We start from the raw sequence: 24,157 nt of genomic DNA, 5'->3' as shown, positions 1-24,157 counted from the left end.
CCTTCACACCTTTTAAGTTCAAAATCCCACCATAAACTACTATAATTTCCAAGAATGCCTTGATTTGACATATTAATAGGACAGAGCTACACTGAATAATTTGATCCAGCAAGGTCAAAATTATTTCTCAGTATTTTATAAGTTAGATTTTTTAAAGATATAGATTAAATTACTCAAAATATTATTAACAATGACCAGTATCATTTTGATGTATTCTTTTCCTTTTTCAGATTCTTTTCCATTATAGGTTATTACAAGACATTGAATAAAGTTCCCCATGCTATACAATAGGACCTTGTTGTTTATCTGTTTTATATATAGTAGTGTGGTGTGTATCTGTTAATTTCAAACTCCAATTTATCCCTCCCCCTCCCTTCCCCTATGGCAACCATAGTTGTTTTTTTTTTAATGTTTGTGACTCTGTTTATGTTTTGTAAATGAGTTCATGTGTATCAATTTTCTAGATTCCAGATATAGGTGATATCATATGATAATCAACAGGTATCATTTTATAACTCTAGCTTTTATTTAGCAAAATGAGTAGACTTTTCAGTTTGATGATGGCAAAGTAAAGATAGTTTCACTACTCTTCTTCTCTCAAAATTCTAAAGCCACAAAGATGACAGGAAACAAAAACACAAACTCCATCTTCAACAAAATGAAGTAACTATAATCCAACATTTGAAGATGGAAAGCAGATGGAGGAAACATTTCAGCAGAGTGGAGAAAAATCAAGCCAGTGGCTACAAGAAGCAAGCCAATTTGCCCCTGTACATGATTTGGAAATGGAGACACTGGGTACTTTGAAGAAGAAAATAAGAGCAGTTACTGAAAATGAAGGCATATTCAGGCTCTCAATCTTTGGTGGACTGAAGCTGGTTGTACTGGCTTGCAAGAGCCAACTCTGCCATTATCTCACTTTGGTAGCTTGAAATCAACCATAGTGGGAAAATTAACACTACAGGAATTGGCAAATTCTACAAATCAGAATTTTTGTTTTGATTTTTTTCCCAGAGACCTAGTAGTTAAACATTTACCAGCCCACCATACCAAAGTGAAAGAGAAGAGTGAAAAAGTTGGCTTAAAGCTCAACATTCAGAAAACGAAGATCATGGCATCTGGTCCCATCACTTCATGGCAAATAGATGGGGAAACAGTGTCAGACTTTATTTTTTGGGGCTCCAAAATCACTGCAGATGGTAATTGCAGCCATGAAATTAAAAGACGCTTACTCCTTGGAAGGAAAGTTATGACCAACCTAGACAGCATATTAAAAAGCAGAGACGTTACTTTGTCAACAAAGGTCCATCTAGTCAAGACTATGGTTTTTCCCATAGTCATGTATGGATGTGAGAGTTGGACTATAAAGAAAGCTAAGCACAGAAGAATTGATGCTTTTGAACTATGGTGATGGAGAAGACTCTGGAGAGTCCCTTGGACTGCAAGGTGATCCAACCAGTCCAATCCTAAAGGAGATCAGTCCTGGGTATTCATTGGAAGAACTGATGTTGAAGCTGAAACTCCAATCTTTTGGCCACCTGATGTGAAGAGCTGACTCATTTGAGAAGACCCTGATGCTGGGAAAGATTGAGGGCAGGAGGATAAGGGGACGACAGAGGATGAGATGGCTGGATGGCATCACCGACTCAATAGACATGAGTCTGGGTAAACTCCGGGAGCTGATGATGGACAGGGAGGCCTGGCGTGCTGCGGTTCATGGGGTTGCAAAGAGTCAGACATGATAAGTGACTGAACTGAACTGAACTGATAGCTCCCAAGTCTTAATCTTTACCATTCACTAGAAATCTGAGGCTTATGCTCCAGAGAAAGTGAACCATGAAGGTTTCAGGCTCAGGCACAGTAGTCACGATAAAGGGCAAAAGAGGTACAGCACTGAAAACAGAGATGATATATGAAAATCTTCGTTTTTGATCACTGAGTTCCTTCAACCCAAGAACATCCACCTTCAAACTGCATTCCACTGGCAGGACACTAAACATTCTCTGGAGAAACTAAACTGCCCAAAAGAAAGTATTTACAAATAATGATATTTTCAGGGAGGTGGAAGGGGTGCTGGGTCTCAGTGAAATATCTAGCTAACTTATCTGATCAGCCTACAATGAATTAGTCCATTCAGACACACAAAGTGTAAAAATTCTTTTCCCAAGCAGCTTTCTAAAGAAGCCACTTCAGGGTATGCCTCACCGAAACAAAGGAATAAGCCAAAAAATACAAGGATGTCCAATGGAAAGAGGCAATGGGCATTGCCAGAGTAACAGCTGTGCCTCAGGCCAAGTGAAGATAGTAAATCCTGGGGCAGGAAGTAGAGGCTGCAAGAATAAAAAAAAAAGGAACTGGTAAATTATCTGACTGCTTGATCATGTGGAACACTGTACTAGGAGATATTTTACAGAACTGTTATAGGATGTTGGAAGAATTAGCACTCAAAGAAAATTAAACAAGAAAAAATGAGGCAATTATTCATTCCAGGTAAAAAAATGACAATGAAAATAAGAAATGCACTCATACATAGATTACTCAACTGCGGGAAGCATTTATATTCGACATAATATGATGCTAGAAAAAGGTTAACCAGACATTTAGATGTAATAAACTATACAGTGAAGAAGTAAAATTTTTTACTTTGCTACATAGACTAAATTATTCAGTGCAGCTTTGTAATATACTCATTTCATATCAGGGCATGCTTAGAAATTATAGCTGTTCATGATGAGATTTTGAACTTTTAAAGAGGAGGTATAAGTGAGTGAAGATCCTAATATACCCTATTAGGAAGTAAACTGACTAATCAAGAAGCTTATTCTTGTCAAGTACAGGAGTAAACACTAGAACAAGGAGCTAAAAACACTGAAGTGATTCTTCTAGTAAGTGTACCAAGGCAGTAGGAGAAAAGAGAAAAGAATATTGGAGGGTTTTAAGTATGCTTTAAATAAGTATTTGACAATCATATTCGTGTAATACTTTCATCAAAATTTTTCATTTACATAGTTAAATACAGAGAAAAATAAATATAAGTTACAGGCAACTCCAGAGAATGTGGAAATTATTCTGATTTTCTCATAATAAAGGGATTCCCCTATTGTAGCAACGGAAAATTTTCCTAATCAGGAGAGATCTGGTTAAAACATCTTACAAAAAATTATATGGGTTTATATTGTCAGGTACAGTAATCAAAATCTAAGTTATGGGTTATTAAACAAGATAACCTGTGATAAACATGCTAAGGATAAAACCAATACAGATTTATCTTCTGATCTTATCTTTTTGGGGAAGACAGAACCTTTACTGGGGCCACCATACTTAGTCATCAAATGTTCACAGTAGATAAAATTTATGCATCCTTTGTGTATTTCTAATTTCATTTTCTAAAGAAGATGAAGAAAAACTTCTTCATAGTTCTCTTCATGATTTTATTTTCTGCTCTAAAACACCAATCTAACTGCTAGAAAAGAAAACTGATTTCATAATTAGAGGAAATTACTGAGGCGGGTGGTTTAGAGTGGGAAGAAGAGCCAAAAATCTTAGTGGTAAGGAAGAAATAAATCATTTTTTGGATGTTTGGCGGGGAAAAGACTGAGAAATTCAGTGGTAGCAAGGGTCATGGGAGACAGAATTTTTCAGATGGGGAAATCCGGGTTGTTCAAAGGCAAAGGGAAAAGATGCAGTTAACTTTGAAAGAAAAAAGATTAGATGTTAGATGATAGGATGCAGGGAAACTAAAGATGGAAGTGGGTAAACTGAAAAGCATAAGCGGAGGAGTTTAGTTTCAACCAGGAAGTCCTTCCTTGTGTAATTCAAAGAAAGATGATACCTAGAAACATGTTTCTGAGGTAAACAGAAGAGAATATGAGGAATATTTCCTGGATGGCTTTAGTTTTTTTTAAGCGAAGGAAAGGGCCAGTCATCTCCTAAGGGGGGAATTAGAAATGGGAATTTCCAAGAGTGGAAGGAATTGAGGATAGTCATTCTCCTAGAGCAAACCACCAGAGAAGGCAATGGCTCCCCACTCCAGTACTCTTACCCGGAAAATCCCATGGATGGAGGAGCCTGGTGGGCTACAGTCCATGGGGTCGCTAAGAGTCGGACATGACTGAGGGACTTCACTTTCACTTTTCACTTTCATGCGTTGGAGAAGGAAATGGCAACCCACTCCAGTGTTCTTGCCTGGAGAATCCCAGGGATGGGGGAGCCTGGTGGGCTGCCGTCTATGGGGTCGCACAGAGTCGGACACGACTGAAGCGACTTAGCAGCAGCAGCAGCAGCAGCAGCAGAGCAGCTACCAGGAGTCCCCAAAGACCATTCATCCCCTGAACCAGAGAAAGGCTGATCTTATCAAGAATTGCCCAGGAAAGTAGTGAAACAGAAAGACTCCCCAGCCCTGTCCTCAGGAGCATTTGACAGATTCAAGATGAAACTGGGGGACCAATTTTTAACAGGCTCCCCCGGAGATCTCTATGAGAAGCTAAATCTGGAAGCCACTAGTTTGGGATCCCCAAGGTACAAATAAAAGAATTCAAACATCCATGGTGGATTCATGTCAATGTATGGCAAAACCAATACAGTATTGTAAAGTAAAATAAAGTAAAAATAAAAATTAAAAAAAAAAAATTCAAACAGCACTCATGAGGCCAAAATGTGAAAAATTTGTAATGAGGAATATAAGTGAGGTTTTGCTATTTTCTCACAACAATGAAAAAAATTAGAATTATGAGGGCTAATAATCCACACAGTAACTGGGAATTACAGTGGCATTCAATTGCTAACCAAATCTGATTTCTGCTTCCATGATTTAAAAAAAAAAAAAAGGCTAAAAATCAAAACAAAAACCTCATTTCTCATTCTTTTTTATTCAATCCATTTTAAACCAAAAGCAGGCCCCTTCATAAAGAAAATCACTATCTTAGTCCAAGTGGGCACTTTTGTCCCAGATCAGTCCTTAGTTTCAATGAAAGGAAAACATACAATTTGGTTCCACTTTTGGGTACTTTGCTAGTGAACTTCTAAGGTTGAATTCTTAAGTGTTTTAAAATAAACTCTCTAAAAGTATTGATATATTAAAGTCTAGATTAATCTCAATCTGTTGAATTCTTATAGAGCTTTGAGCAAGTGCTTACTTAATGCAGAGATGCAATCATATTTTTAAGATAAAAGCTTCCGTCCTCAAATCTCTGTGTCAGAAATCAAGAGAGAAAAAGAACAAATAAAATCAACTATTTTCTTAGAACTGTACACTTCTATGTACACTTCTATGTAAAGCTTAAATGATGCTTTTTCTGATCTTGAATGCCATTTCTAAATCCCTTGATTAAAACTACATAATTCAGTCAAAATGAAATCATACTATTTAAAAATAACTTTCTGAGAAAAAAAAAAGAAAGAAACCCAAAATAGTATTAAGGCACAATGAGAAAGACACTGTGCCCGCATGTAACACAGCACAGTAGAAACGGTCTTTTGTAATTGAAACAATAGTACTATTTCCTCACCCAAGTTCAGCCTTCTTCTAAGCCTGGACAGTGAAGAAATACATATGTAATTAATTTAAGCAAATTACAAAGGCAGCTCATCCATGGCTTTATAAAATAATCTCTGACACAGAACTGCATTCTCAGAAGCAACCAGATGTCATGAAGCCTTAATGAAAAAAGCCAGATAAGTGGCTTTAGTTCAACACACAGAAACTGGCCTGATTAAATCAATGAACTTCTATCAGATATTTATATCATTTGGAACATAAAATCTAGCCTCCTGAAAGCTGAAAAACATTTCTTTCATCAAGAAATTTCACTAAAGGTTATGACATTTTAGTCAACTTAATCGTTTTAGTATCAGTTGTTTCACTTCACTCACTTCCTAAGTGATACACCCAAGTTCCTTTGATTTGTTTCCACTAAGTGGAGAAAAAACCTGCAAGTCACATGTAAAATTATATCAAACTCCATGCTTGACATTTGAAACTATATCACCTCAGAAGTATTTAGCTCTTTTCTTAGGCCTGAATTGTACTGTGATAGATATACATCTTTCATAGAAAGAAGCTGTATTTCTTAAAAAATTCTCAAAGAAAAAACTTAGAGAAAGGCAAGTAATATGCTTTTGTTTATACAGTTAAAAAAACATTTTAGGACAGTGCTGGTCAAAACTGGGCACACATTTAAATCATCGGGGAGCCTTTATTTAAACTAACAATACCTCCTTTTACCCAGATCAAATCAAACTTTTGAATGTGACGTCTAAGCATTGGTGATCTTTACTTTTTTTTAAGCAACCCGGATAATATACATTCCTTTTCAGATTCTTGAAATGACTCTAATGACCTTCTCAAATAGATCATTATGAAGCATTGAGTAGAGTTCCCTGTGCTATACAGCAGGCTCTTATTAGTTATCTATTTTATATATAGTAGTGTGTATAGGTCAAATGCTCAGAGAAGAGTATGAGGTCTCAAATCACGCATTCCTCTACATGGAAAATTCGTAATTATTTTGAATCTTTAGTCAGTTCAGTTCAGTTCAGTCGTTCAGTCGTGTCCAACTCTTTGCGACACCGTGAATCGCAGCACGCCAGGCCTCCCTGTCCATTATCAACTCCCGGAGTTCACTCAAACGCATGTCCATTGAGTCAGTGATGCCATCCAGCCATCTCATCCTCTGTCATCCCCTTCTCCTCCTGCTCCCAATCCCTCCCAGCATCAGAGTCTTTTCCAATGAGTCAACTCTTCGCATGAGGTGGCCAAAGTACTAGAGTTTCAGCTTTAGCATCACTCCCTCCAAAACCCCAGGGCTGATCTCCTTCAGAATGGACTGGTTGGATCTCCTTGCAGTCCAAGGGACTCGCAAGAGTCTTCTCCAACACCACAGTTCAAAAGCAACAATTCTTTGGCGCTCAGCTTTCTTCACAGTCCAACTCTCACATCCATACATGACCACTGGAAAAACCATAGCCTTGACTAGACGGACCTTAGTCGGCAATGTAATGTCTCTGCTTTTGAATATGCTATCTAGATTGGTCATAACTTTTCTTCCAAGGAGTAAGCGTCTTTTAATTTCATGGCTGCAGTCACCATCTGCAGTGATTTTAGAGCTCCAAAAAATAAAGTCTGACACTGTTTCCACTGTTTCCCCATCTATTTCCCATGAAGTGATGGGACCAGATGCCACGATTTTCGTTTTCTGAATGTTGAACTTTAAGCCAACTTTTTCACTCTCCTCTTTCACTTTCATCAAGAGGCTTTTGAGTTCCTCTTCACTTTCTGCCATAAAGGTGGTGTCATCTGCATATCTGAGGTTACTGATATTTCTCTCGGCAGTCTTGATTCCAGCTTGTGCTTCTTCCAGTCCAGCGTTTCTCATGATGTACTCTGCATAGAAGTTAAATAAGCAGGGTGACAATATACAGCCTTGATGTACTCCTTTTCCTATTTGGAACCAGTCTGTTGTTCCATGTCCAGTTCTAATTGTTGCTTCCTGACCTGCATATAGGTTTCTCAAGAGGCAGGTCAGGTGGTCTGGTATTCCCATCTCTTTCAGAATTTTCCACAGTTTCTTGTGATCCACACAGTTAAAGGCTTTGGCATAGTCAATAAAGCAGAAATAGATGTTTTTCTGGAACTCTCTTGCTTTTTTTTTTTCTTTTTAGGTAGGTAAAGGCTTGTCTTTTATTGAATGAGTGATCTATGCAATTGCCGAGGCCACTATGTACAGAGAAGAGGGGGAGAACTTTATTTCTTGGTCTCTTCCTCCTTGGACAGAGTCTTGATGATTTCCTCCTTCTTGGCCTGGAGCCGCTCTTCACGGCGCTTTCGCGCTTCCTTGGTCTTAGACTTGCGGGCCTCAGCCTGGTCCGCCAGAAGCTTCTTGAGAGCCTTGTCTGCCTTCAGCTTGTGGATATGTTCCATGAGAATCCACTTGTGTTTTTGAACACGTTACTCTTCACCTTCAGGTACAGGCTGTGATAAATGTGGCGGTCGATCTTCTTAGAGTCATGGTATCGTCTGAGCAGCCGGCGCAGAATTCTCATCCTCCTCATCCACGTTACTTTCTCGGGCACTGGAGCCTTGGCAGTACCCTTTCGCTTACCTATACCCATATGCCTGCCCTTCTGGCGAGCCAAGGTGTTTTTCTGGCATCGAGCCCGGGAATGGACAGTCACAGGCTTCTGGATGATCAGCCCATCTTTGATCAGCTTCGGGATCTGCTGGCGGGAGTTGGCATTGGCGATTTCACTGTTCTCACTGGGGTCCAACCAGACCTTCTTGCCACAGCGAAGGACACTGGAGGCAAGCCTTTTCTGAAACCCGAGCATACTCATGGCTGCGGCCGCAGCGGCGAAAGGAAAAGCAAGTCTCTTGCTTTTTTGATGATCCAGCGGATGTTGGCAATTTGATCTTTGGTTCCTCTGCCTTTTCTAAAACCAACTTGAACATCTGGAAGTTCTGGGTTCACGTATCGCTGAAGCCTGGCTTGGAGAATTTTGAGCATTACTTTACTAGCGTGTGAGATGAGTGCAACTGTGCAGTAGTTTGAGCATTCTTTGGCATTGCCTTTCTTTGGGATTGGAATGAAAATACCTTTTCCAGTCCTGTGGCCTCTGCTGAGTTTTCCAAATTTGCTGGCATATTGAGTGCAGTGCTTTCACAGCATCATCTTTCAGGATCTGAAATAGCTCAACTGGAATTCCATCACCTCCACTAGCTTTGTTCGTCGTGATGCTTTCTAAGGCCCACTTGACTTCACGTTCCAGGATGTCTGGCTCTAGGTGAGTGATCACGCCATCATGATTATCTTGGTCGTGAAGATCTTTTTTGTACAGTTCTTCCATGTATTCTTGCCACCTCTTCTTAATATCTTCTGCTTCTGTTAGGTGGTTTTATTTGGTGGCTCAGACGGTAAAGAATCTGCCCGCAATTCAGGAGACCTGGGTTTGATCCCTGGGTCAAAAAGATCCTCTGGAGAAGGGAATGGCTATCCATTCCAATATTCTTGCCTGAAGAATTACATGGACAGAGGAGGCTAGCAGGCTATATCCATTAGGTTGCAAAGAGTCTGACATCACTGAGCAGCTAACACATCTGGTTTTATTTTACAGCCTTTCTCTTTGGGATTAATGACATCAAATTCTTTAATCCTTGTATCAAACATCTGATTAACTTCTATTTACTCTTTCATAGTAACTGTGTGTAGCTTATATTTGTTTTCAAAATTCTACTAACACATTTCTAAAATGTCTTTGCCCGAGTAATCTCTAAATTTAGAGGCCATTATGGCAGAGAACATCATAGGGAGCTTGGGATATAGTAAGCTATAGAAGTAGCCAATGAGACAACTGAAACAAAGAGAGAAATGGGCCTTAGAAAATTTTATTCAGAGGAATTCAAACGTATGCCTCTCTTATCCAAATATACTCATCCAAATAGTATCAAGTATCTAATAGTGCTTTTCAATATGAGAGAAAAAAGAAACATCCTGACCTGACTACTGTGGTTGTGAGGAAGGCATCCTACATCTGGATATGCTGCCTTCACAAAGTCCAAAGTACGAAGAGTAATCTCCTCTTTGCGCTAATGAGCATTCCCCCACTACAGCACATTTATAACTTCCATGAACTCAGTGAAAGTTGGTCCGGGGATGCATTCGGTGTTTTATCATATTATCCCTTGCTCACACTACTTTGAAAAGAGCTGAAGAAAGAAATCCCTTGGAAGACAGCTTCCTGTCCATTTACAACCTAGAAGGGACCCTCACAAAAGAAAAAAACACTTGCTGGCAAGCCAACATGTTTCCTGAGATAAGAGAAGGTAGCATAAACACATTCATTTTAAAGTACTCATTTTTTAACTATAGCTGCTAATATTGAATGACAGTTGGCATAAAACCTAATTGGATGAGGTGCATTAGAGTTAAGTGTATCAAGCCAAAATGCATTTACATCTGCCTTACAGATTTCTAGAAGCATCTCACAGTATGCATCTCAGCAGCTACAACCATTTCTAACCCAGCTTCCTCTTCCAGGAAGTTTATTTTAGGATTAGAAATTTAAATACTGTATCAACAGAAAAAGAAGAAAAGCGTAAGTAAATTTTTTTTAATTGTTATATAACATAGCCATAGTTCAGGACAATATATAAAATAAAGAACCTGCCTCCTACTCTTGCCCAAGATACACCTTGATCTTCAGTCACTAGCCAGCCCAGCGCCATTGACTTCTGCAGTCATTATCCATAATGACAATGATGAATCAGAAGAGATAGCCAATTTATCAATTACTACTCTCATTTTGATGAAATATAATAGCTTTTCCTCAGCCAATCTTTCTAAAGATTTTCAATTAGTCTTGTTAGTTTCCTTTCTACCAGCTATAGAGAAATTAATATAAAGAAACGACACAAAGATCAAATAAGAGGCAGGCAGAAAGAAAAGGAGGGAAAGAAGAGGGCAACTTAGATACTTCTCCAAATATATAAGGAGCTCCTAAATAACAAAGAATCAGCTAAGAAATGGTGCCTACTCCACTCACTGGAATTTTTAAAAGCTCTGTTTCCATAGCTTTATGTCAAGGGCAAGCCTTTGAAAAAGCAGAGACCCTTACACATGCTTTGTTTCTAGGAACAAGTACTTTAAAATATTTCCTTTATTAGTTTCTCACTTTTTATGAATTAACCCTAAGCCTCACCAAAAAAAGGGGAAGAAGAAAACAAAGCTCAAACCAGCAGACCTGAACAAATCAGAATGCCTTCCCTATTAGATGTGATTGCTTTTTCCTTTCAACACTTAGAGTGGAGTGCTTACAATTTCCCCACTGACTTTAATATTGACTCAAGGCAACAGTCACCTTGAATCCCTCCAATACCAGGTGGAGTATCTTACTAACAGTAAATGACTGAGGATGGTTCTTGAATTTAAAAATTGAAACCATCTTGCTATACACTCACACACACACCATCATGAGTTTTCAAGAAAGCACAAATCTGTGGAAATGGGAAATAACTGTATCCAGTGCAGTAAAGAGACATTTCAGAATGGCAGTTTCTCAACCATCACAAGCTGAAGAAAAAACCCAGGTTCCTAACACAACATCCTTCCATAAGATCAGCACAGAAACTAGCCACACCTCAACAGATGGTAGCTGAGGAATTGGTAGCCAAGTACCAAGAGTTCTGCAATATTAGTAGCAATGGCCAGAGAAACTGTGGGAAGGACCACTGAAGCTTAAAATGGAAAAACTGGTCATTGTTTGAATCTTTTAGTCACATCATGTCTTACTCATTTACCACTGAAGAGAATTTCTTCTAAAACAGCCAGGTCCTGATCCATGAAGAATATCTGATCTTCCAACCTAAACAAAACCAGAAATACACATATACAGTGTGTAGAATGACCACAGCCCTGCAGTTTCTATAAATTCCCAAAATACCTTTCAGTTCAGTTCAGTTCAGTTCAGTCGCTCAGTCGTATCCAACTCTTTGTGACCCCATGAATCACAGCATGCCAGGCCTCCCTGTCCATCACCATCTTCCAGAGTTCACTCAAACTCACGTCCATCGAGTCGGTGATGCCATCCAGCCATCTCATCCTCGGTCGTCCCCTTCTCCTCCTGCCCCCGATCCCTCCCAGCATCAGGGTCTTTTCCAATGAGTCAACTCTTTGCATGAGGTGGCCAAAGTACTGGAGTTTCAGCCTCAGCATCAGTCCTTCCAATTAACATCCAGGACTGATCTCCTTTAGAATGGACTGGTTGGATCTCCTTGCAGTCCAAGAGACTCTCAAGAGTCTTCTCCAACACCACAGTTCAAAAGCATCAATTCTGTGGCACTCAGCTTTCTTCATAGTCCAACTCTCACATCCATACATGACCACTGGAAAAAACCATAGCCTTGACTAGATGGACCTTTGTTGGCAAAGTAATATCTCTCCTTTTTAATATGCTATCTAGGTTGGTCATAACTTTCCATCCAAGGAATAAGCATCTTTTAATTTCATGGCTGCAGTCACCATCTGCAGTGATTTTAGAGCTCCAAAAAATAAAGTCTGACACTGTTTCCACTGTTTCCCCATCTATTTCCCATGAAGTGACGGGACCAGATGCCATGATCTTCATTTTCTGAATGTTGAGCTTTAAGCCAACTTTTTCACTCTTCTCTTTCACTTTCATCAAGAGGCTTCTTAGTTCCTCTTCACTTTCTGCCACAAGGGTGGTGTCATCTGCATATCTGAGGTTATTGATATTTCTTCCGGCAGTCTTGATTCCAGCTTGTGCTTCTTCCAGCCCAGAGTTTCTCACGATGTACTCTGCATATAAGTTAAATAAGCAGGGTGACAATATACAGCCTCTCCATTTTCATTTTCATGTTCAACTGAACTTGCAGTAACAAAAACATTCAAGAAAGAGTTTTACCATAGTCCTTTATATTTCACAATGAATTTAAACCTGGAAAAAAAGGGCTCTGTCCCATGGTAAAAAGATTGGTTGGTGAGCTAGTTGGTCAGTGGGTTGGCTGATTGGTTGAAGGGGGGCACAAGGTCCATTCTAATGTCCCTGAGATCATATTCAGTAAAGCCATCTCTAGACAGGAAGGCAGAAACTTCATCAATACCACTTGCATAAAGGTACTGGTAATGTCTGCCTGAAAGAGAAAAGTATGGGTGGAATTTGGATGGAGAAATTAGTAACTTAAGGACCAGCCATATAAGTTACTGCTCAAAGCAACAGCTGAGCCCCTTGTGATTCTAATCCAGTTCAATGACTTTATTCTCTTTATAAAAAAAGAAAAGGAAAAGAAATATTCTCAGAGTAGTATACATTACAGTACCAATTCCAAACCACTGCTCTGAGGTGGCTGAGGCAACAGTAAAGTATATAATGAAATGATACAATGACTTCCATCAGCCTGATTTAAATGCTTTTATGGGAACAAATTTGGCCTTAGAATGCGGAATGCAGCAGGACAAAGACTAATAGAGTTTTGCCAAGAAAATGCACTGGTCATAGCAAACACCCTCTTCCAACAACACAAGAGAAGACTCTACACATGCACATCACAAGATGGTCAACACTGAAATCAGATTGATTATATTCTTTGTAGCCAAAGATGGAGAAGCTCTATATAGTCAACAAAAACAAGACCAGGAGCTGACTGTGGCTCAGATCATGAACTCCTTATTACCATTTTCAGACTTAAGTTGAAGAAAGCAGGGAAAACCACTAGATCATTCAGGTATGACCTAAATCAAATCCCTTATGATTATACAGTGGAAGTGAGAAATAGATTTAAGGGCCTAGATCTGATAGATAGAGTGCCTGATGAACTATGGAATGAGGTTCGTGACATCGTACAGGAGACAGGGATCAAGACCATCCCCATGGAAAAGAAATGCAATAAAGCAAAATGGCTGTCTGGGGAGGCCTTACAAATAGCTGTGAAAAGAAGAGAAGTGAAAAGCAAAGGAGAAAAGGAAAGATATCAGCATCTGAATGCAGAGTTCGAGAGAATAGCAAGGAGAGATAAAAAAGCCTTCTTCAGCGATCAATGCAAAGAAATAGAGGAAAAGAACAGAATGGGAAAGACTAGAGATCTCTTCAAGGAAATTAGAGATACCAAAGGAACATTTCATGCAAAGATGGGCTTGATAAAGGACAGAAATGGTATGGACCTAACAGAAGCAGAAGATATTAAGAAGAGGTGGCAAGAATACACAGAACAGTACAAAAAAGATCTTCATGACCCAGATAATCATGATGGTGTGATCACTCATCTAGAGCCAGACATCCTGGAATGTGAAGTCAAGTGGGCCTTAGAAAGCATCACTACAAACAAAGCTAGTGGAGGTGATGGAATTCCAGTTGAGCTATTTCAAATCCTGATGCTGTGAAAGCGCTGCACTCAATATGCCAGCAAATTTGGAAAACTCAGCAGTGGCCACAGGACTGGAAAAGGTCAGTTTTCATTCCAATCCCAAACAAAGGCAATGCCAAAGAATGCTCAAACTACCGCAAAATTGCACTCATCTCACATGCTAGTAAAGCAATGCTCAAAATTCTCCAAGCCAGGCTTCAGCAATACATGAACCGTGAACTCCCTGATGTTCAAGCTGGTTTTAGAAAAGGCAGAGGAACCAGAGATCAAATTACCAACATCCTCTGGATCATCAAAAAAGCAAGAGAGTTCCAGAAAAACATCTATTTCTGCTTTATTGACTATGCCAAAGCCTTTGACTATGTGGATCACAATCAACTGTGGAAAATTCTGAAAGAGATGGGAATACCAGACCACCTGAGTAATCTGCCTCTTGAGTAATCTGTATGCAGGTCAGGAAGCAACAGTTAGAACTGGACATGGAACAACAGACTGGTTCCAAATAGGAAAAGGAGTACGTCAAGGCTGTATATTGTCACCCTGCTTATTTAACATCTATGCAGAGTACATCATGAGAAATGCTGGACTGGAAGAAACACAAGCTAGAATCAAGATTGCCAGGAGAAATATCAATAACCTCACATATGCAGATGACACCACCCTTATGGCAGAAAGTGAAGAGGAACTCAAAAGCCTCTTGATGAAAGTGAAAGAGGAGAGTGAAAAAGTTGCCTTAAAGCTCAACATTCCGAAAACGAAGATCATGGCATCCGGTCCCATCACTTCATGGCAAATAGATGGGGAAACAGTGGAAACAGTGTCAGACTTTATTTTTGGGTGCTCCAAAATCACTGCAGATGGTGACTGCAGCCATGAAATTAAAAGACACTTACTCCTTGGAAGGAAAGTTATGACCAACCTAGATAGCATATTCAAAAGCAGAGACATTACTTTGCCAACTAAGGTCCGTCTAGTCAAGGCTATGGGATTTCCTGTAGTCATGTATGGATGTGAGAGTTGGACTGTTAAGAGGGCTGAGTACCGAAGAATTGATGCTTTTGAACTGTGGTGTTGGAGAAGACTCTTGAGAGTCCCTTGGACTGCAAGGAGATCCAACCAGTCCATTCTAAAGGAGATCAGCCCTGGGATTTCTTTGGAAGGAATGATGCTAAAGCTGAAACTCCAGTACTTTGGCCACCTCATGTGAAGAGTTGACTCATTGGAAAAGACTTTGATACTGGGAGGGATTGGGGGCAGGAGGAGAAGGGGACCACAGAGGATGAGATGGCTGGATGGCTTCACCAACTTGATGGACTTGAGTCTGAGTGAACTCTGGGAGCTGATGATGGACAGGGAGGCCTGGCGTGCTGCAATTCATGGGGCCACAAAGAGTCGGACACAACTGAGCAACTGAACTGAACTAATGGGAGCAAAGCAATCCTGACCTTGGCTGCTGGCAATGAACTCTGAATAGACTCTGTCTTCCCTTCTGAGACACCTCCCACTTTTCCTTTCTCTGTCAAGGTGGCTCTTGTTTTCACTTGAGGTGGAATTTATCCACAAAAAATTTAAGAGAGTAAACATGAAATATGACTTGGCCCAAACTCACTTCTCTTTCCTGCCATCCTCCAGCCAACTTGTCCTTTGGGACTCTGCTGTCCACAGCCCCTGATCACTGAGACCCTTGATAATAGACTGAAACATGGTATTGGGGAAGACTCTTGAGAGTCCCTTGGATGGCAAAGAGATCCAACCAGTCAATCCTACAGGAAATCAACCCTGAATATTCATTAGAATGACTTGCTGATGCTGAAGCTGCAGTACTTTGGCCACCTGATGCAAAGAGCCAACTCATTGGAAAAGACCCTGATGCAGGCAAAGATTGAGAAGATAGGGAAAGAGGCGACAGCAGATGAGATGGATGGATGGCATCACTGACTCAAAGGACATGAGTTTGAGCAAACTCCAGGAGGTAATGGAGGACAGAGGAGCCTGGCATGCTGCAGTCCATGGGGTCACAAAGAGTCAGACATGACTTAAGAGAAAGAACAATAACAAATAACAAAAGAAGCATGAATATCATAAAGAATAACTTTCTCCATCATGCAGTAAAATATTTTTATAGAAAAAGATTTGACAGAAGATACAATAAACCAAATAATCCCCTTCCAGACAGGAAAAAAGACAAAAAAAAAGTTGCCCAGCCTTCTGCTTATGTAAGAACTTCTGTAAGTTATAAATGCAATTACTAAAACTGCAAACATGCCCCCTCAAGATTTGTCCTGGCGGTTACAAAATGGTTGTCTGAAAATTCTGGAGGCAAACGACATACTGGATTACAAAGTTCCCTTCAATGTCTGTCCTTTGTAGCTCAGCAAACCCAACCACTGATAAAAGCAGCTGTTTGATACAAATCAATAAACTAGAGCTCTTAGAATGTGTATCACTTTTCCTAAACTTAACAAGAAAATGCAGAGTATCAAAGAATAAGACATAGTAGGAAAATGAGGTCTCTTTACATGATAACCTATTAAGAAGAAAAATTAATATCCAGTTATTTCATTTTGCTTTTAACCCCTTAATTTTCACATATTCAAAGTTATCAAATATAAAATAACCCAAACATCTTTCTCTCAAGATACTGCACCAAATAGCTCAACTGCAACACAGGTTGAGTTCAGTCACATCATTTGTATGTATTTTATTTTGTGAGGAACAGATCTGATGGAGTAGTGTTTCTAATGACCAAAATAGTATGGGTTCTTCAAGCAATGTAGTAATTGGAGATTCTCCTTAACTGATATTTTCAAAAACACCTTTCTTAAAATAGGAAGGTGGGATATATGGTAATATGTGCTAAAAGATCACCACCTTCTCTTATAAAAGCATAATCAGGTTAAAAGATGGCACACAGTCCATTTCAAACTACGTCAAATACTTTTTGATTGTTCCTACTTATACAGACTAGTAGTAATGGATTTTTCTTTACTCCATAAGTCTTATGACTAGTAGTCATTTGCACAAATTACTGCACACTCTACCATGCAAATTCTTCCCATGGGAATGACTTCCTCTTCTCTTTCACTCAGTGACACGTGTGCCTTACAGGAGGGGAAAAAAATGCAGTAGAACAATTTCAGGCAACAAATTTTATGAAATAAATGGATTAGCATTAAGTGTATTGTTTTCTGTTTTTTTCCGTTATTCTACAATGTCACACTGATAGAGAAAGGATAAGAGATGATACAAGTCAAAGATTGAGAAACAAAGGCAGAAGAAGCAGAAGTACAAAGTTTTCTCTATCACTCACTTTGCTGGTTACCTAGCACTGTTTTCATCTTTCTCATGGTTATTCATGAGAATTCGTATCTGCCCAGAATCTGAATGCAACCCATTCCTGTACTCTATCCTAGATCAAAATATGTAAAAAGCCCAGCTTTCAACTATTCCTATAAAATATCCTTTAATCATTCATATTCCTTCTACCTAACCTTCAGAAGCTCCTGATATCTGAAAAGAAAAGGGAAAGGAATTTTGCTGAGGATCACAATGAGTCACTGTAAGTCAGAGAAATGGGCTGGGTTACTTCAGCTGGTCTGCTAATAACAGAGCTGCAGTCACTTCCAAGTGAAGAATGGGAGCCTTCCTGGCCACTGAACCAGGAGTGAAAGAGAAGCATCGTCTTCATTCACAGGCAGAGGAGCATAGTGCCTCTTCACCTGGAAGGCAGAGCTGTTTCCACTTGGGAGTGTTTATAAGACTACTAAAATAAATAAAACTAAAAGAAGGGAGATGTGTATACCAAATGTCACTGTGACAAAAAAGAAGCTAGAAAACGACTGGCATAGAAGCCTTTCATTTAATCATTTATTTACGAACATAATTTAAAAACTAACAATTCAGTTGAAACATAAACATTAGCAATTAAGTGATTTCATTTAGTTAATTGACATATGCCTATGCTAAAAATATTCTCATTTTAGAAAGTTAAAATGAAAGAAAATGAAATAAAAGTATAATGAAAAATTACCAAAGGGGAAAATATCATCCAAACATATTAAGACAATGATTATTTACATAGTGATATAGTTTCTTCAGATATTTTTCTAGCTAATTTATTTTTACATTGCTATTCCCAAATATATACATAATTATGATTCTGTTGTTTCATTTACTATTGTTGCATCTAAGTTACTAACAACTCAATAAATATGTTTATGACAGAACTTAATCTTGAATTAAGCAAAAGTAGAAAAACAAATCAGTAGAGTGACCCATCAGTGATTTAATACACACACACATAAACAAAGTTCAATATATATCTCCAATATTAACATTTCATTATACTGTTCTCATAAGTATTTTTAAAGTTGTGGGATCTCGTGTAATTTAAGAGAGAAAGGCAGAGACACATAGGCCCCTAACCATGTTTAACAACACTTTCAAAAAATATTATAATCAGTTCATTTCAAAAATTTTCAGAGCTAAAAACTGTGCCAGTAACAATAATGTTAGCATGGATTCTACTCACAACATCTCAAATATTTATCTAAAATATATTCCAAGCATTAGTTAGTATCTATCTTCCTTCTTTAAAAATCTAATGGGGTCAAGAGAGAAATTTTGTATAAGAAACTGCCTGGAAACTCCTAATAGCTCTTCGCAGTTAGGACTCACTAGCAAATAAATACCATTTGCTTGCTTAATGCCGCTAAGGACAGAGCCAAGAAGATTTAACCTTGACAGCTAAGCCATTTATGTTGAGTAACAATGTAAATTAGAAGAAACTGCTTGTCCAAAATAAAAAGCTAATATATTATCCTGCATGTTTATCCACAACACAATGTTTTCATCAATGCTAAAGGAAACACTGACATTTATATGAAAAGAAGGTTTGGAAACTGTATATCTTTGTTTGAAATATATACACATAATAACTAGATGCAAATATAAAGCAATGTGAAAGTCATTCATCTGTGTCCAACTCTTTGTGACCCCATAGACTGTACAGTCTATGAATACTGGCGTGGATAGCCATTCCCTTCTCCAGGGGATCTTCCCACCCCAGGGATTGAACCCAGGTCTCCCGCATTGCAGGCAGATTTTTTACCAGTTAAGGAACACCATATAAAACAATACATCAATTCAAAAAGTATTTCACACTGTCAAACTTCGATAAAAATGACCTTGGTTTCAAATTTAACCTTAACAGTTTGTGCATTTTTTTCCAAAATAATAAATAAATAAATCTTTCTTCTTTCTTTTCCTAAAAGAGAAAGGAAAAAGTACATCCTATTTGTTTATCAATTTTTACATGAACTTGCCATAACTTCACTAATGCTAAGTATAAATATCTGTTTGGATTATTCCCAACAAGCTGCATAACCTTCAAACTTTCCATAATGTAAACAGATGTTGATGGACTTCCCAGGTGGCACTAGGGGTAAAAAAAAAACCCACCTGACAATACAGTAGACAAAAGCGACGCAGGTTTGATCCCTGTGTCAGGAAGATCCCCTGGAGTAGGCAGTGGCAACTTGCTCCAGTATTTTTGCCTGGAGAATCCCATGGACAGAGAAGCCTGGCAAGCTGCTGGTCGTAGAGTCACAAAGAGTCAGACACGACTGAAGCAACTTAGCACTAGCACTAGAGCAAACAGATGTTGATACTCAGATTATTTTACTTTAGGAACAGAACCACACCATCTAACTCCTGGAAAAAATATTAAAATCTCACCTACATATTTGATTGAGATGTTGAACCCATGAAGAAAGATGGCTACTGAGAATCCCTCTTCCCAAATAGTCCTTCCAAATGAGCCAGAGAAGTTGCTAAAACTGTATAGCTATTTCTCCAGAATTTTTGTAAAGATGCTCTCTAAGCTAACTATTATTACCTAGCTGTTTGCCTTGAAAAAACTCGTCTTATTTTATTGCAATGCTTATCTTGGCTTTCTACCTTTCTTCTTTGTATTACTAGCATTAGCAAAAGGCAGAAGGTAACCCTCTGAATGAAAATGTAAGAACATACCTGCCAAATTAATACTTGAAATATCAAAGGCAAGAGACACAGAAGAGGGTGAATACACTAAGGAGGTGCTTCCTGTCACTGGCAGCACCAAGATGAGTTTCAGGTGGTGAATAGAGACAGAATTAAATGACATTGACTTACTAGTGAGAAAGTCATCCCCTTTTTGGTTTGGTTCTGACTGCATCACAGAGAATATCTAAGTTTGGAGCTAGTTTTTAACACCACTCTAACAGTAACCTGTGGTAGATTAAAGATGACCACAGGTTCTTTGCCATTCTTTTCCCTGAATCTGTATTGGCCTCGAAAGTGAAAGTGTTAGTCTCTCAGTCATGTCCAACTCTTTTCAAGTCCATGCACTATAGCCCACCAGACTCCTTTGTCCATGGAATTCTCCAGGCAAGAATACCAGAGTGGGTAGCCATTCCCTTCTCCAGGGAATCTTCCAGACCCAGGGATCGAACCTGGGTATCCCACACTGCAGGCGGATTCTTTACCCTCTGAGTCACCAGGAAAGCACTGGCCTGAATAACTTCTTAACCCACAGAAAGTAACTAAAATATCATGAGACTTCAGAGGCTAGGTCATAAGAAGCCCCATAGCGTCCACCACACCTCTTTGAACAGTTACTGTTAGATCCCAGCTGCCATACGTGAGAAGGACAAGCCACATGAAGAAGCAATGTGTAGGCAACTACAGTACAATCCTAAGGGAAGTCTCAGCAAACCGCCAGCATCTATTGTCCAACATGGCATCCATCATGACAGCCACCATCACATCCAGCCTAGTTGGGCCTTCAGATTACTCCTGCTCCAGCTGCTAACTGAAAACCGCAGGAGAGATCCCAACTGAGAACCACCAGATGACCCAAGTCAACCCACAAAACCATGAGCGATAGCTGTAAAATGTCACTTTAAGCCACAAATTTGGGGTGGTTTGTTTTGCAGCAACTGATAACCTGAACACTTCCTGCTCTCTCTTTGCAAGAAAAAGAGAAAAGGTGCAAGTTCAGCTAGTGCACAGGCCAACAGCAGAAAGTATACACAGATGGTTGTCTTTTCATCTTATTTATATTTATGGCAGTTGATAGTGAGTTTTTATTGACAGTAATGATTAGAAAGAGAAACATCATATGAGAATATTTAGGCTGACAAATTTTTAATATCAAGGAAATTATCATTTGAGTTTGAAAGCTTATAACAAAAAATTGTGTTTGTGAATGGCTGACATTTGGGAAACTTTGCAGAAAGAGAACAAGAATGTTAATATGGAAAGGTTCTAAAGGGAGAGACTGGGATCAGGAAACAGAAATCTGTTCTTTTGCTTAGGAGTGGTAAAATGGTACTGCAAAGTCAAGAAGGTTCATTCCATACTTGACACATTCTGATGTGCTCTGTTCAAATGTCACCAATTATTCCTGAATTTCAATTGCAGGAGCTAAGGGCAATCCTGATCTCTCCCATAGGTGTTGTTTGGAGGCTCTGTAGCATTGCTGCCCTGATGCTATTTACTTTATATACTCTTTAGAGGTTAAAAGAAATCACCAGGAGTCCACTGAAGCCTGACAAGTTATTTGCTGACATGCTGTGAACAGGAAGTTCACAAACAGTGTAGAGCAGCAAATAAGGATTCATAAAAGATGAGAGAGAAAACAAGATTTGTGAAGATGAAAGAGAAAGCAAAGACAAACCAAAAACCACTAACAGGCAGAAAATCTAGTACAAATACAATGAGCGATGACCTTCAAATTAAGATTGAAGTTGATTTAGAATATGTTGGGAATACAGAAGAAAAAAGATGAATGTGCTATGTATGAACATGCTATGTATAAAGAAGCAATTTTAAATATTATACTCTGGAGTATTTGAAGGCAGGTAGAAAAATCAGGCCATGGGCTAAAAGAGAGATCAAAATGAAAGGAGGCTAACAACAAAGGTATGAGATTCGGTAAGAGGTGCTGCAGGCACAGAGAAGATCTCAGTGAGTGGGTGAGTAAATGAGTAAGTAAATCAGTGAGTAAATGGAAAAAATGTAATTTAAACATAACTGATAGACCATTAATTAACATTTGTGATGGATGTCTTCAGGCTTTTGTAATTACCAAAATGGCATATGATGACCTCTATAAAATACACACATGAGAAGATATGGGTGTAGACTTTCTCCTTGGTTGTGAATGGCTCCAAAAAACCAACCTTGCATTCTCCATGTCATATTTATGATTTGATAGAATTATAAAGTACTGCACTGCAGAGCTTAAGGTACATTCCTAAACAATGAAAACTGAAAATGTTAAATTTGGGAAAACTTAAGAGTCTACTTCCATTCACTTGAGAAGAAATTTCTTCCCAGAAGCTGAGCACCGATGACTGATTAAGCAATCCACTGGTTAGAACAGTGCTATCCCAACCAAAATTCAAACTAATTGATTTTTTTAGCCAACTGATTTTTCAAACTTCCTCAATACAGTTCTACAGTGTATAAATAAATCTTATACAATTCTGAAGAATTTATTTTATAATTTTTACTTTATCACCCAAATAAAAACAAATTTTTTTCTAGACACTTAAATGTTTTCAGTGTGGGAAACTGCATGTGTTGTTAATAACCTCCTATCCAGTACCTTCATAAATTTGATATTATTAATAATTATATCACTATTCACAAAAGTCCATCAGAAAAAGTCAAGAGGGATTCCTAATCTTTTGATTGATAAGCCACTCTTTCCATCTTAAGAAGAGCCATTTCATGATACATCTCAGGATGGTCTACTGCCCTAATTTATTCAACAAATTGGTAGGAAATCCAGAGCTAGAAATCTATATTTCCTTCACTTTATTCTATGTTCAATTCTAGATCATCCCCAATTATTAAGAAACCTTAACTGTTCAATCTCTCACCGTGCAGAATTTTCAGTCAACTGCTTAAGTCCTCAGAAGGTAATGCTTTACTTTTCTACTGAAGACCAACAAAATGAGAAAAATATTTAATTGAGCTGCCACCTTCCTCTTGTGGACAGGCAGGTTAGAATAGTGCTAAAGACTTAGACTGTGGAGTCAGCCTCAACTCTTTAGACCTTCAGGAAACAGCTTGGGCCCTCTGTGTTTCTGCTTCCTTGACTGCGAAGTGTTGACAATAGCAGTATTGCTCATGGGGTTGTTGTAAAGATTAAATAGAATGATATGTGTAAAATGCTCTATATAATGCATGGCAGAGTAAGTGTTATATGAATTTCCACCACTACTATTATTGTTGTTATTAGAATTTGCTAAAATTAACTCAAATCTAAAGGTGAATCTATCAGAGCTTCCTCAATGCTTAATATCAACGGAAGAGTCACTTGAAAAAATGTTTGTGTATTGTGATATAGCTGCTTTCAATTTCCCAGCAATTAAAAATTCATCCTTCAACCTGCAATTATTATCTTTATCAATGCCCAGAACTCTACAAATAGGGGGCTTTCCTTAAATAACATAGCCTAAATGCAAGCAGAGAAAATTCAGAAACATGAAATAGAGAGATAATAACACAAGATTGCATAACTACTAGATTGTAAGATACCAAGCACAAGACTTGTAGAAATTCTGAGAAAGATCATTATGGACCACAGAAGTCAGCTGATATTCTGGAAAAGATACACAATTTCTGTTGGACTTTTAGCTCAAAGAAGTGCATTTCATGTGGAGAGACAGTATGATCAAAGGTACAGAGGTGGGAACAAGAGTGGAGACGCATAGAAATTAAGCAACAAAGCAGAAAGATATTTGAGGGTAAGGACAGATGTGTTTCTCCAAACATAAGATTAAAAAAAATGCTTGTTTATTTGTAAAAATTATATTTATATGTTTATTTTCAACTTTGGTTCCTTTAATTAGATTACATTGCCTTTATTGAAGGCTTACATCTGACAGAATTAAAGATGAGTACATTTCTGCATGCCAGTATTTTTAATCAAGGCACTTTACCACAGCTAAAAACTTTTTACCCCCAAACTTTGAAAAGGACTCCAATTAATACGGATGCCTCTTGTTTTTCTATTTCATAGGTTACGTGACATTATAATTAACACCGAGCAAATGATAGATACCTTACATAATCTGAGTGGCTTGCTGCTATATTCTGAATATTTGTGTCCCTGCAAAATTCATGTTAAAAGTTAACACCCAATGTGATGGCATTTATAGGTGGCCTTTTAGGAAGTCATTAGGTTATGAAGGCAAAGTCGTCATGAATGGGACTGTTGTCCTTATAAAAGAA

The 24,157-nt window shown here is 38.5% G+C and overlaps 1 protein-coding gene and 1 pseudogene across 1 annotated transcript in view; both read right to left on the bottom strand.

Moving 5' to 3' along the window:
- The window catches only part of PLCL1 (phospholipase C like 1 (inactive)), a 369,533-nt gene that overhangs the window by 221,213 nt on the left and 124,163 nt on the right, over nt 1-24,157 (bottom strand). The gene's annotated exons all lie outside the window — the stretch shown is intronic.
- On the bottom strand, nt 7,703-8,331 carry LOC138076627 (large ribosomal subunit protein eL19-like; annotated as a pseudogene).

The sequence above is a fragment of the Capricornis sumatraensis genome, chromosome 3 (genome assembly GCF_032405125.1).
Source record: "Capricornis sumatraensis isolate serow.1 chromosome 3, serow.2, whole genome shotgun sequence".
In the NCBI taxonomy this organism is placed as follows: Eukaryota; Metazoa; Chordata; class Mammalia; order Artiodactyla; family Bovidae; genus Capricornis; species Capricornis sumatraensis.
This window is presented reverse-complemented; position numbering and strand designations above follow the sequence as displayed.